Below are 13,580 nucleotides of genomic sequence, written 5' to 3'. Positions count from 1 at the left end.
ACAAAAGGCTTCTTCCAGGACATGAGGACAGTTTTGACAAGCAAACAATTTATTATTTTTTGTAGCAAAGACAAAAAAAGATGGGGTTCAAAAATTTCAAGTAACCTATAAAATGTTTATAAAGTAAGATTTATTTTGCTGGTAATATAATGTATTATCTCAAGCACAAGTCAAGAAGTTTTATGAGAAGACTTAAGCTATCAGTGCTTACCTATGATTTTAGACCTATTTCATATGTGCTTGTGTAGTGTGGACAGAAGACAGCAGGCAAAACTTTACTTTGTTGATTTTGGCCCTTCTACAGACTAACTTTTGTTGAATTCCTGAATTCCCATAGACTTAAAAAAACTAAAGCCTTTAGCACTTAACACAATAATCTATAAAGTTAAAACTGTAAGTGTTTGACTTTATTTCAACTCTAAATATACTTATCTATTGCCTAAAATGAAATATAGTTCCACGTGTCAGCAATTCCACTGAAATGCAGACTTGGACAGAAATTCATAATAATGAATCAATATCCCTTTATTGAAATATTGTAACAAAAGTAGGGATCTTAAAATTAACACCTATATCTTGGTTTAAGATTATTTTAATATTTCAACCTTCCCTGCCATCCATTTTGAATATCAAGATAGGCTAAATAGGTGAAAAGATGAATAATGTTTTGGTGTGGATTGTAAATTCTCCTAAGTATATATAACAATAATCAAGTGGTGTCCACATGATATTTAGTTTTACATTCCTGTGACATTAACTAATAGGACAAAAATATTTTTTCTCCTTTACATCTATTTTTTGTGTCTGAACATATTCTTTTACATGTGAAGATAATACTAATAACACATAAGATATATTATTTAAATATTATTTAGCAATAGCAAAATCTAATTATGATATATGTGCATTTTATCATTACAGTTTCTTTCTAAATTTGCAAAGTGACTGATGAGGTTTACCAGTACAACTCATTATTGTAAAACAGAGCAAAGTTAACATTCTCAAAAGTAAATTAACCTTTGACCTGGGCCTCATTAACAGTCATTGACCAACTTAGCCAAACAGTTGCAGACTAATGCTCTAAGCCATTGCTAAACTTATCAAATCGTTATATTTTCAAAATCAGTTTTACTGAATCTTCTTGGAACAATAAAACAAACTCTTAATTATAATGTTCTGGATTTGCCCACCCATACGTGATTTTTATATATCTAAACTCTGGATTTCTTGATTCTCATGTTATCTTATTATGAAAGACAATGAACAGAATTTTACAAAATGGAAATAAATTGTAATATAGCTTTTACTGACTCTAATATTCTGATTTCAAAAATTATATCATATTTCATTTCTGGTTCTTTCTTGAGATGTTTGAAATTGCTGATTATATTTTAATTTCACACATTTTCAAGTAAAATTTTGGACAACTAACAATAAGTCTTCCAACTGTGTGTGTGTATATATATATTTATGTATACATGTAAAGATATACATGTGTGTGTTCGTGTGTCTATATAGCTAAAGCTCTGTCTGAAAACAAATACTTGAATTCTGGAAAAAAGTGATTTAGGGTAAACTGAAGGGTATATTAAGATTTATTTATTTATTTATTTATTTATTTATTTATTTATTTATTTGAGAGAAAGTGTGTGCATATGCTGGAGGAGGGGCAGAGAGCGTCTGAAGCAGACTCCTGCTGGGCACGAGCCCAGGGCTCCACCTGAGACTCTATCTCACCCCCTGAGATCATGACCTGAGCAGAAATCAAGAGTCCAGTGCTCTACTCACTAAGCCACTCAGTCACCCCAGGGTAGATAGAATTTGATAAAGCTCTAAGGTTGCTTCAATCATACTCACATTAAGAAACCAAATAGCAAGGTAGAATAGGACTATGAGTTTTCAAATCATAGATCTAACTCTGAAGCTCACTACCTATGTGACTTTGGACATGTTAATTTATGTCTCTGAGTTCAGTTTGCTGAGGTTTAAATGCTAAGTTTTAAATATAATAATATAGTTGCTATGACCCAAATGTACCAGGCAGTTTATTTTCCCACACAATTCCTCTAAATCTAAGAAACTGGAATCCAGATTGCTTGGGCTCCAAAAGTGTACTTTTCCCTCCTGACAATATGCTTTATCATGTTTTCCCTGTAGAAAGATAGAGCAATAGGGAGAGACAAGGTCTTCAAGAGAATGCATAAACAGACCACATATCAATAAGGTGTTGTGGCATGCCTCTTTTGGGAGACAGCCAGAGACATGGAACCCCCACCACCCCCCCGCCCCAAGCTCTCTCCTTCTATACAGGCTATTATTTTTTTAACTCACACTGTGTGCTATTGTGGAGTTTGTCCTGAGACTTGTTGCAAGAGAAGAGGTAACCCAGAAAGGATCCACTTTGGATGTTAAATCCAAACATAGTGCCTGGCACAGAATAAATGCTGTCACTTAGATTTCCTTCTCTACCCTTTGAATAAATGCAGAAAACTTACAGACGATACTTCAAAGCTAAATTTGTTTTATTTTTGCAGAAAATATACAGAACAATATTCTTTTAATTTGAGATATGTGAACTGCATTCTTGTTTTTTTCTAAAAATAGGTGATTCATTGCTAGTAACAGACAAATGAATTTTTTTCACATAAGGAATATAAACTTAAACACTTAAAACCTGTCACTGTTCCATCTAAGCCATCGAAGTGTGCCATGGCATGCATGTATTCTTAAGCTCTGTTGCTAGAAGATACCAAAGTCAAAATCACAATTAAAGTATAGTATATTTTGGGATGCCTGGGTGGCTTAGCGGTTTAGCACCTGCCTTCAGCCCAGGATCCTGGAGTCCCGGGATTGAGTCCCACATCGGGCTCCCTGTATGGAGCCTGCTTCTCCCTCTGCCTGTGTCTCTGCCTCTCTCTCTCTCTCTTTCTCTGTGTGTCTCTTATGAATAAATAAATAAAATCTTAAAAAAAATATAGTATATTTTTCAGCAATCATTTAAAGAAAGAATCTCATAATTTTGCTTTTCTCGCATTGCAATGGAAAGATTAACTGGAAAAGGTTTTTTCTTTTGCTTCAGTTTATTTTTAATTCTTTATAAGAGTAAAGAAGAATGTAGGTAATATATAATGTACGTTGTGTTTAAAAATGAACATCCATGCACTTACCATCGTTTTAGAAAGAAAATGATACCAGTGTATTTGTGAAACCACATGTCCTCCACGTGCATAGCAGCTGTTTTCCCAGGTTCCGAAGATACCTCCTCTTCCGTGTTAATCTCTTTCTTGCCTTTCCTTGCCATTACACTGTATGAGCAAGAGATTGCTGATTATTTATCCCATATCCTTCCTCCTCCCCTTTCCATACAGAGAGCCTTGATTTTATTGAAGGTGGCAATCTACTCAGCTAAACTACTGTATTTTCTAGCTTCTGTGACCTCTCAGATGAAAGATCTAAGAGAAAGGCATTGAGTGGGGCTCTCAAGAGACTCTTTTTCTAGTTGTCTCTTTTTCTTCCTCTTCTTATGACTATCTCTAATGTGTTCTTGATGTCTGAGCTTCAACAATCACCTTTTGAACTTGAACACAGAGGCCATGCTAAGTAAGGAGTAGCAGATAAAAAAAGTGGAACCTCCATGCAGTACCAGGCTTATTTTATTGAAAAACAAGATCTGAAATTATTTGAACTACTATCGTAAGATTTCTATTAGTAGGAATTTAACATAATCCCTACCTGATTTTCTACGTTTGTATTTATGCATAAAAATATTCTTTTTTCTCCATGGATTTTATACATATAAAAATGGAATTATATTGTGAAGAGACTTGTGGTTTTGCATACTCCATACTGACATTTTGAGATTCATTTAGCTCCTTATTCCTTGATTATATAAACAACAATTTACTTTCCACTTTATTGTTGATGGAGATGTGGGCCATGTCCAGATTTATTTTTACTACAAGAATGATACTATGTGCAATCTTTCATATATCTACTACACCACTTATGAAAGATTTTCTAGTATTTACTAGTCTTGGAATTCTTAGGTAATTTGATATGTGCATTTTTACATATATTTAGTAAAGAAAAATTCTTTTTCTTTCTGCCTTTATCTATTTAAACTATGGCTAGACATGAAAGAATTTCACTATTATTTTAATTAAATTTTGGTATTATTTTTTCTCTTTTTTGCCAGCATAGTGGATATGAAAATTTATCTCAGGATGTTATTTCATACATCTCAATTTCTAGTGAGATAATTTTTATCATATGTTTTTGCAAATAATGCTTCTATGAGATGACAGTTCTAACCATTTTTTCTATTTTTTATTGAAAACATTATTTTTATTAGTCTATAGCAATTATTTTATATTAAAATCTACATCAGTTATGAATTGTAAAAATATCTTTTTATGGCATCCCTACTTACTATTTTCAGTATAATGTAGTTGAACATATCAATCTTCTGCTTTATGATTTGTTGTTTTATTTTATGTCTTGTTTAGAAATTATCCTCCAACCACAATTAACTAGTGTAAGTCTATAATTAGTCTGAAATTAAATATAGGTGAAGTGCCAGGAAGAGATCAAATTTCTTTTTGTAAGCATATGGGGAATCAATTTTCCTAGCTCCATATATTTATACTTCTCCACACTGATCTGAAATCTGAAATACCAGCTATTTCATTAAACTTACATTAAATTTACAGAGAATTTTGATTATTTTCTTGGATCTCTATTCTATTCACTTAATTTTCTATTCCTGCACAATAGCACATGAACCTAAGTATGGCAGTTTCATAATTAGCATAAGCAATTAAAATTCCCCTTCCTTGTTCCCTCCAAAATTTAGTTATTTTTATTGTTAGCTATTTTTGATTATTGGATCTTCATATAAGTTATAGAATCAGCTTGTCATAAGATTTCATGAAAATCTCATTTATGAGTCTGAAATTGCATTGCATGTATAGGTGGATTTGGGGAATATTAACATTTTAATGATATTAAATTTTCCTTTATAAATATAGTGTGCCACTTCAGTATTTACATCTTTTAAAAATATTGACTTTCAAGACACTTTTATTCATGAAGATATTTTATATTCATTTAAGGTCTTTTAAATTTTTGTTGCATTTTCTTGGTTTTGATTGGTTTTATTTGCAGGTGCTTAAAACTGTGTATATAGCTGGTGCCTAAAACTGCAATGTTAAGGAGAACAAGAGGCATCAAATATATTTTTCGTTACTGACTGAAGTACTACTTTTTAGTATTTTAATGCACTGAGACTGCTATAATTTTTAGTTATCTTTTCCAGGTGAAGCAAGTTGCATTTGATTTCTAGTGGGATAGATTTTTTTTTAAGTATGTGTGAATACTTTGCATAAGAACTGCATGTTCAATATTGAGATTGGCCTATGATATTCTTCTTTTACCTAGCCTGTCAGGCTGTTACCAATGTTTCACAAGCCTGACAAAATGAATTGTGGAGTTTTTGTGGTTATTATTGTTGCTGTTTTCTCATGAGAAAAAAAATGCTTTATTGGAGATATCTGTTCTTTGAATATTTGATAAAGACCAGATAAAAATCTCTGAGTAAATTTTTTTGATGATATGTGTAATATTTACATTTCTAAAATTCATTAGAATGATGCCATAAAAATAATTCCTATACAAAATTTGGATATAAATATACGTTATTACCATATACATTTTTATTCCTGAGTTAGCTTAAATTTTAGTTTTGACATTATTCCCTTCTCTGAGATCTGTGGTTCTGATCAGTATCCTACTGCTGTCATTCCACCTGCTTGCAGCCTACTGTAATATTTAACCTGAGCCTGTCTCTCTTACAAGCGTTCTGGTTTCAGATATGTTCTGGTTCTAATAAAAGTAACTTGCTCCAAATAATCTCTATGTAAGCAAATCTTTATTACTGTTTTGGGGAGTATCTATTTTGATAAATATTGTGAAATAGAAGGCAAAAATGCTATGGGTAAAGAAAGAGATTCCATCCATCATACTGTAAAATCTAGCTTCATTTTATAAATAATATAATAGGTTTATTAATAATTGAATTGATAAGTGGCTGACAATGGCTTATAGTGGTAGCCTTTCCAGAAAATATATTTAAATTTTAACTGTCTTCTTTAAAACTTTAGGGCTGGCATTTATGCACTAAGTCAGTGAGAATGTATTTGGAGACTGAAAAGTCCTGGCAGTCTTCAAATGGCAACCTGTATCAAGTGGTCTGATCTGCATGTCAGGAAATACCTACATAGTCAGCAAGTTCCCTAGTGAAATCTGCAACTGAGTTTCCAATTTAAAACAGAGGGTTTTAAAGGTGAGCAGCATATAAAATCATAAATTGTTACTTTGCTTCCTAGTTCAGGGTTTTAGAACCTGTTTTCACCATGCTGAATATAGCTGATTAATAAAGGAATTGTGACTGCCACTTAGAGAAGCCTGTTATTGTCCATTTTGGCTTGAAGTTAAAATGCTGTCATTGTAAAGCATTGACACAGATTTATATCTACCACACAAAATATAATTCCCTTACAAAAGATTTGTTTGCTGATTGCCATTTTAATCATGGTTGTGTTTCCTATTTGATGATGGCAGATGCAGAATTAACCAGGAAAAGAGATATTGTAGTAGTTGAGAGCACATAGGGTCACATTGTGGGACCCAGGAAATTTAACAAAAATCCCCTACCCCTGGACAAGCAGAGCAGGACTAACTCCATTTTGTGCTGCACCTGCCACCTCCTGTATGACCCCCACATGACCTGCTTATTGCTTAAGACGCTGCCCCACTCTAGTCAAGCCGCTGGGCACACCCTTATCAGAAATCGGCTCATAAAAATGTAACCCCGCCTTGTGCCCGCCAAAACTGCACACCAATTCTGACCAGAGTGATAGGCCAGTTCAAATGGTCACTCTAGGGTAAATTGTGATTCAATTGGCCACCTGTGTGCAGACCAACATGACTGTGCAACTTCCAAGTGTGTTATAATCCCATTGGCCATTGGCCCCTATAAAGCAGCTAAGCCTCTTAGCCTCGGGGTCCAAGTCCCTGCTCCACTGTGTCGGGTATACTTGGACCCAAGCTCGAGCTTGTAAATAAACCCTCGTGTGTTTGCACCGGTGTCAGCTCTTTGGTGGTTTCTCTGATTCGCAATCTTGGGCACAACAACATTCTCTGAGTTTTCTGATCTGCAGATTTGGTTTTATTCTTAGCACTAACCTCAGAGAATCTACTACATCAATATTAGCCCTGAAGATATCTTTCATATATTGACATACTATATTGATGTGTTTTCTACTCTTATTTTTATAATTGTGATTATTATTGACATTATTATTCATTAATACAAAAAATTATGTATGAATCTGTATATATTTAAAGGGTTGTAAGGTAATGAGCATATACTAAAATTACAAGAGCATAAAATGTGCAAAACCAGTTTCATGTATACATTTATATCCCCTGGTTTTTCCTAGTAGTTAAGAGCTCATTCTTGCAAATCTGTGTTCCAGTACCAGTTATTCCATTTCTTAGAAATATATTCTAACATTAGCATGAAAGTTTACTTCCACTGAGTTTCCTCATCTGTTAAATGATGATAATAATAGCACCAGTCTCACTGGTTGCAGATGAGATCTTTTAAATGAATGCATATAGAATATTTAGAACACTATATAGCACACAGCAAGTGCTCAATACACCAAAATCAATTTCTAGTGTGTATGTGCATTTATATAATATTTAGCAACATCCCCATATGCATTTTAAAAGCTCCAAAGAAGGACAGTAAAAATATTAACCAGGAAATATGCACATATAGGTATTTCAAATGTATTATTTTATTTTAGATAGGAACTAATGATATAAATTAGAACTCTGCATACAAGCTAATAGAAAATCTGCCTCACCAATCTCAGTGGCTCAACATAATTTATCACTAACCATTTCACAGCTCAGTGAGATTGGAAGTTATGGTAAGGGGTCCTCTCCATGAAATTATTAAGAGATTTCGTTTATTCACCCTTGGATTATCACCATCCTTTATGTTCCCATCCAAGATTACACTAGAAAAGGAAAGAATGGGACAGGATTCTGTGTGGGATGTATTTATAGGCCAAGCCTGGGGTGGCTTATAACACTTTTGGTTATATTACATTGGCCAGAGCTAGATACTGAAAAATATGTCTTTCCCTGTCTTCAGGAGGAAAATAAAATGAATGCCATGTGTTCATCACATTTCTGTTTAAATATTAAAGTTTCATTTCAAACTTCATATCAGTTTTTCTTCAATCACTCTTGTCATCTAATATTACTGAAGCGTGTAAAGACAACTACATAATACCAATATAAAATATTGATCAATAAGAAGTGGTAATGAACAGGTTAATGTAAATCATGAATCTCTAAATTATATTAATGATAAGCTATTTATTATCATAGCTGTCATTTAACCAGTAATAAGGACTTCTGAAGCTTTGTTTTTGGAACTAACATTGCATATTAGGATTCTGGAAATTAACTAACAGAAAATCTGCTGGCAGCCCTCATTTGTTTTCTATACTTTTATTGTTCTGGCAAGTGATTGCTCTATAAAATAATCATTTCAATAAATATGTTATCATATACAATAATTTCTTCTAAGTATGCCATATGCAAAAGGTAATGATTGAAAAACCCATAGCTGACTTTTTATAATGCTACTCTTCACAAGAATAAACAGTGGCTGCCATATAAAGCTAAGTGTCACAATTATTTTCCTATGCAGTAGTTCTATCAGTTTACAATATTTATCCAGAAGCACAGAGGATGAGCCATACATAATGTCTGCATTCTACTGTGAAACATCTGTAAAGTACATTTATCTGAGGGAACTTTTTTCTCTAATTTTCTTCAACTTTTACTTTCTAATGATAATTTCAATAAATTTAGTGAGGCATAATTAATACATCATGATATTCATCCATAATTATTCTCAATTCAATAAATTTTCATTATTTATAACTAATTTTAGAGTTTTATAGAGTTGTACAATCACCGGAGGCCCCTTTTAAAGCATTTTCATCACCCTCAAATAATTCCAGTAAGCCTGTTTGGAGCCCATTCCCATTCTCACCCTCAGTCCCAGGTCATCACAGATTTCTGTTTAAATTTGTCTGCTCTGAATATTTCACATAATTGAAATAATATAATATCTTATTTCCCATCCCTTAAGTGTGGTTTGCACACAATGATTTCTTCCGAAGAGGGAAGTGTGAAAAGAGTAAATTTACTGCAGAGAAACCAGACAAACACTATTTTAGCCAGGTGATCAAGGTCAACAACATTGGTAAGTCATGTTAGGATATATACTCTCAAAATACTGTGCTTTAAATAGCACTTTATCTCTGTGTTCTTCTGTCCAAAAACACAAAATTCCAACCTGATTTAAAAAAAAAGTAAGTCCCAATTTGAAGATAGACTACAAAATATCTAACCATTACACCTCAAAACTATCAAGGCATCAAAACCAAGAAAATTCTGAGCCTAGGAAGACATGACAACTAAATGTAATATAGTATCCTTGAGGGGATATCTGGAATAGAAAAGGAATTTTAAGTAAAAATGAAAGCAATCTAAATAAAGTCTGAACTTTAATTAATAATTATGTATTAACACCAGTTCCTTAGTCATGACAAATGTACCATGGTAGTAAGATATTAATAGGAGAAACTGGGTGTGAGATCTGCAGGAACTTTATATTGTCATAACATTTCTTCTGTAAATCTAAAAATATCCTAAAACTAATTGAATACAAATACAATTTAACACTATGCTATGGATAAGAAATTGACTTAAGTCACAACATATTTATGTGAAACTAATATTACACTGCACTGCATATTAGCTAACTGGAATTTAAATGATAACTTAAAAAACCAAGTATCTAAGGGCACCTGGGTGGTTCAGTCCATTAAGAGTCTGCATTCGGCTCAGATTATGATCTTAGGGTCTTGGGATCAAGCCACTGGTAGGGCTCCTTGCTCAACTGGGAGTCTGTTTCTCCCTCTCCCTCTGCTTTTCCCTGACATCCCCCACCACCAGCTCATGCTATCTCTCATAAATAAATAAATAAATAAATAAATAAATAAATAAATAAATAAATAAATAAATAAATCTTTTAAAGATATATAAAAGATTGGAGAGGATGCGGAGAAAAGGGAACCCTCCTACACTGTTGGTGGGAATGTGAACTGGTGCAGCCACTCTGGAAAACTGTGTGGAGGTTCCTCAAACAGTTAAAAATATACCTGCCCTACGACCCAGCAATTGCACTGTTGGGGATTTACCCCAAAGATACAAATGCAATGAAACGCCGGGACACCTGCACCCCGATGTTTCTAGCAGCAATGGCCACTATAGCCAAACTGTGGAAGGAGCCTCGGTGTCCAACGAAAGATGAATGGATAAAGAAGATGTGGTTTATGTATACAATGGAATATTACTCAGCTATTAGAAATGACAAATACCCACCATTTGCTTCAACGTGGATGGAACTGGAGGGTATTATGCTGAGTGAAGTAAGTCAGTCGGAGAAGGACAAACATTATATGTTCTCATTCATTTGGGGAATATAAATAATAGTGAAAGGGAAAATAAGGGAAGGGAGAAGAAATGTGTGGGAAATATCAGAAAGGGAGACAGAACGTAAAGACTGCTAACTCTGGGAAACGAACTAGGGGTGGTAGAAGGGGAGGAGGGCGGGGGGTGGGAGTGAATGGGTGACGGGCACTGGGTGTTATTCTGTATGTTAGTAAATTGAACACCAATAAAAAAAAAATAAAAAAAAAATAAAAGAGAAGAAGATGTAAAAAAAAAAAAAAAGATATATAAAAGAATGGAAAAAGATGTATCAGACAAACCATAATAAAATGAAAAACAGGAGTGGATATTTATAGCAGCTAAAGTAGATTTCAGAGCAAAGAAATTACTAGAGTTAGATGGACATTACATAATGAGCAAAAGGATCACTCTATCAAGAATCAAAACAATATATTCGGTTTTGTGCTCACACAAGCCTTCTTGGGCTTTTTATGTCCAACTATACAAAACCCTCCTTCTCTATCTAGGGAACGTACATTAAAACCCTAAAGCTTCACTTGCCTTTTTCCTATTCCTGTAACAGCCATTTTCTTCTAGAACTGTCACACTCTTCAAATTTACTCAGGTCATATTTTTAGGTTACATCAATATCCAAACAGATAACCCTTCAAAGATTCAGTCAGAGTGCACTCAGTACCTTGTGCTCCATTAAAAAAAAAAAAAAATCCTATTATCTATATCTGAATGCTAGAGATCTTTTGTTTGCTGTGCAAATTTAAATATGTTCACTTTGGGGGTCCTTGGGTAGCTCAGTGTCCAACTCCTGGTTTTAGCTCAGGTCATGATCTTAGGGTCATGAGATTGAGCCCCACATGGGGCTCCGCACTGGGTGCAGAGCCTGCTCAAAATTATAAATAAATGAATAAATAAATGAATAAATAAATAAATAAATAAATAAATAAATAAATAAGCATTAAATATATTTACTCTGTTTATTCTTTCCCTCCAGGTTCTATAAACTCTTCCTCTCTGGATCTCCAAGTGAGTTGTTACTAATCCCCTCATTATTACACAATCCCTTATGTTTTCTCTATACTCACATTTTTACAAACAAGACCTCAAGCTATTTCAGTTCCATTGTGCTCCCTGTTTGCTATTGGCCCTCTCATTGATAAAAATCACTTACCCATATTTCACTTGTATCAATAAATACAACCAATCTATTATTTCAATTTTGAGTATCAGCATTGTATCACCCATGTTCACTATTTCTATTACCCTACCAAGAAAGTCTTCAAATTCAGCTCAACCAATAATACAATGAAACTTAGACTTTTTAATAATTCCTCCACCCCTTCATATGTTCACTTCCCTTTCAACATAGCTGAGATTCAAATAACCATTATTGTAACCACACACTAGCATTAACCTTCAATGCTCCTCATTTTACTCACCTGGGGAAAAACCCAATTCTGTGTTTATCAGCTTCTACATGCAAATGAATGTGGCTGAAGAAAATCACACAAATTTGCTGCCAGGTCTCGCCTTAAATTCTGGGCTATAAATTTCAAATGGGCACTTTAACATACGAAGGAATGTGTTGTGTATCCCTAATCCATTCATTTGCTATCTCTTCTAGATGGCACTTTCTCGGTTTCTTTCTCCTCAAACCACCAATACCTCTCCACATTCATATTCTCAACTGATAACTCTTTCCAAAGTCACTGAGAAGATGGAAACAATCAGGAGAACTTCCATATGCTCTGAGTGTCGTATCTCCCTACCAACATAACTGAATTTGTTTCCATATTTTCTGTCCTCTCTTCTCACAAAAACTGTCATCCATTTAAAGTAAAGTGAACCCTCCACTTGTGTGTTAGATCCTACTCCCTTTCATATAGGATAGAATATTGAACCAAGAATTATGCTCTTTTCCTGTATGTTGGTTACCTGACCTCTAAAGCTTTCTGTGAGCAAACAAGTAAATATTGTGTGAGTGAGGTCACTGATAATTTGATTATATATATCACAGCATAGCCAGCCTTGACTAAGTATTTTCCTGAAATCATTACAATAACCTAACAGATATTCATGATCTAGCCTTCTGCTAGCTAAAGAGAAGTAAAGACTTCACCTCCTGCTACACCTACCCTTCTTCCTACTCCTCCTACTGCTTCTGAAGACTATTCTGTAATATGAGCATTTTTGATATTCCTCTGCCATGCCAGGAACTATCTGATTCAGGGTCTTTGCACGTTTCTCTCTGCCAGAATTTTTTTTTTTTCATGTGAACAAATGAACTCCAGGTCTCTCCTTAAGTGAAGCCTTTTCAAACACTATACATCAATCATTTCCACATCAATATTTCCTATCCAACTTTTATTTTTTTCCCATAGACTTAACACTCATCATAGGTTATATATTAACTTTTTATTTGTTTATAATCTATACACTTATATTAGAAAATAAGTTTAATGGAGGCAAGGATTTAATTTTTTTTATTGATATAACCAAAGAATTCATATCAGCCCTGGAAGTATGTGGTCCTCTAAAAATTGAGTCATTGGATCAGCACCCTATTGGAAGTCAATCGATTCCAGAAGAGCTGATGATATTTAATCAGATTTTATACCTTTATAAAATATTACTAGGTAAAATACAAATTGTTCCCAAGATTTTTGAGTTTGATTGATTTCACTGTGATTTGCTTGGTGAAGAAGGTATTTTCCGCATAGAAATAGAAAATAACATCAAAATTAACACTAGACTTCCATTTTCTGCTTCCATTTTTGTCAGCAGAACCTTTTCATCAGTGATATAAAACAACATACACATCCTTCTTATTCCATGCTTAGGGCTTCCATCTACTTTTAATTTTTTAGGTGAAAATAATTTTCATTCTTCAACTGTGAGCAACTTAACCATCTCCATAGATATTTTGTCATACTTCTCAAGGAAATGCATTTTAAGATTTTTCA

At 33.7% G+C, this 13,580-nt stretch overlaps 1 long non-coding RNA gene across 2 annotated transcripts in view; it reads left to right on the top strand.

The window, feature by feature from the left end:
• LOC144320064 (uncharacterized) overlaps window positions 1-11,809 on the top strand; it is a 77,338-nt gene extending 65,529 nt beyond the window's left edge. The window contains exons 3-5 of one of the 2 annotated variants that reach the window (XR_013385648.1): window positions 6,159-6,340; window positions 9,236-9,349; window positions 11,612-11,809. This is a non-coding gene — a long non-coding RNA (uncharacterized LOC144320064). The remainder of the gene's footprint in view (window positions 1-6,158; window positions 6,341-9,235; window positions 9,350-11,611) is intronic. The other variant, XR_013385649.1, reaches the window with a different exon arrangement.
• Window positions 11,810-13,580: the final 1,771 nt, after the last annotated feature.

This window comes from Canis aureus, chromosome 9 (genome assembly GCF_053574225.1).
Source record: "Canis aureus isolate CA01 chromosome 9, VMU_Caureus_v.1.0, whole genome shotgun sequence".
NCBI lineage: Eukaryota > Metazoa > Chordata > Mammalia > Carnivora > Canidae > Canis > Canis aureus.
The sequence above is the reverse complement of the archived record's forward strand: the minus strand, read 5'-3'. Positions and strand labels throughout refer to the sequence as shown.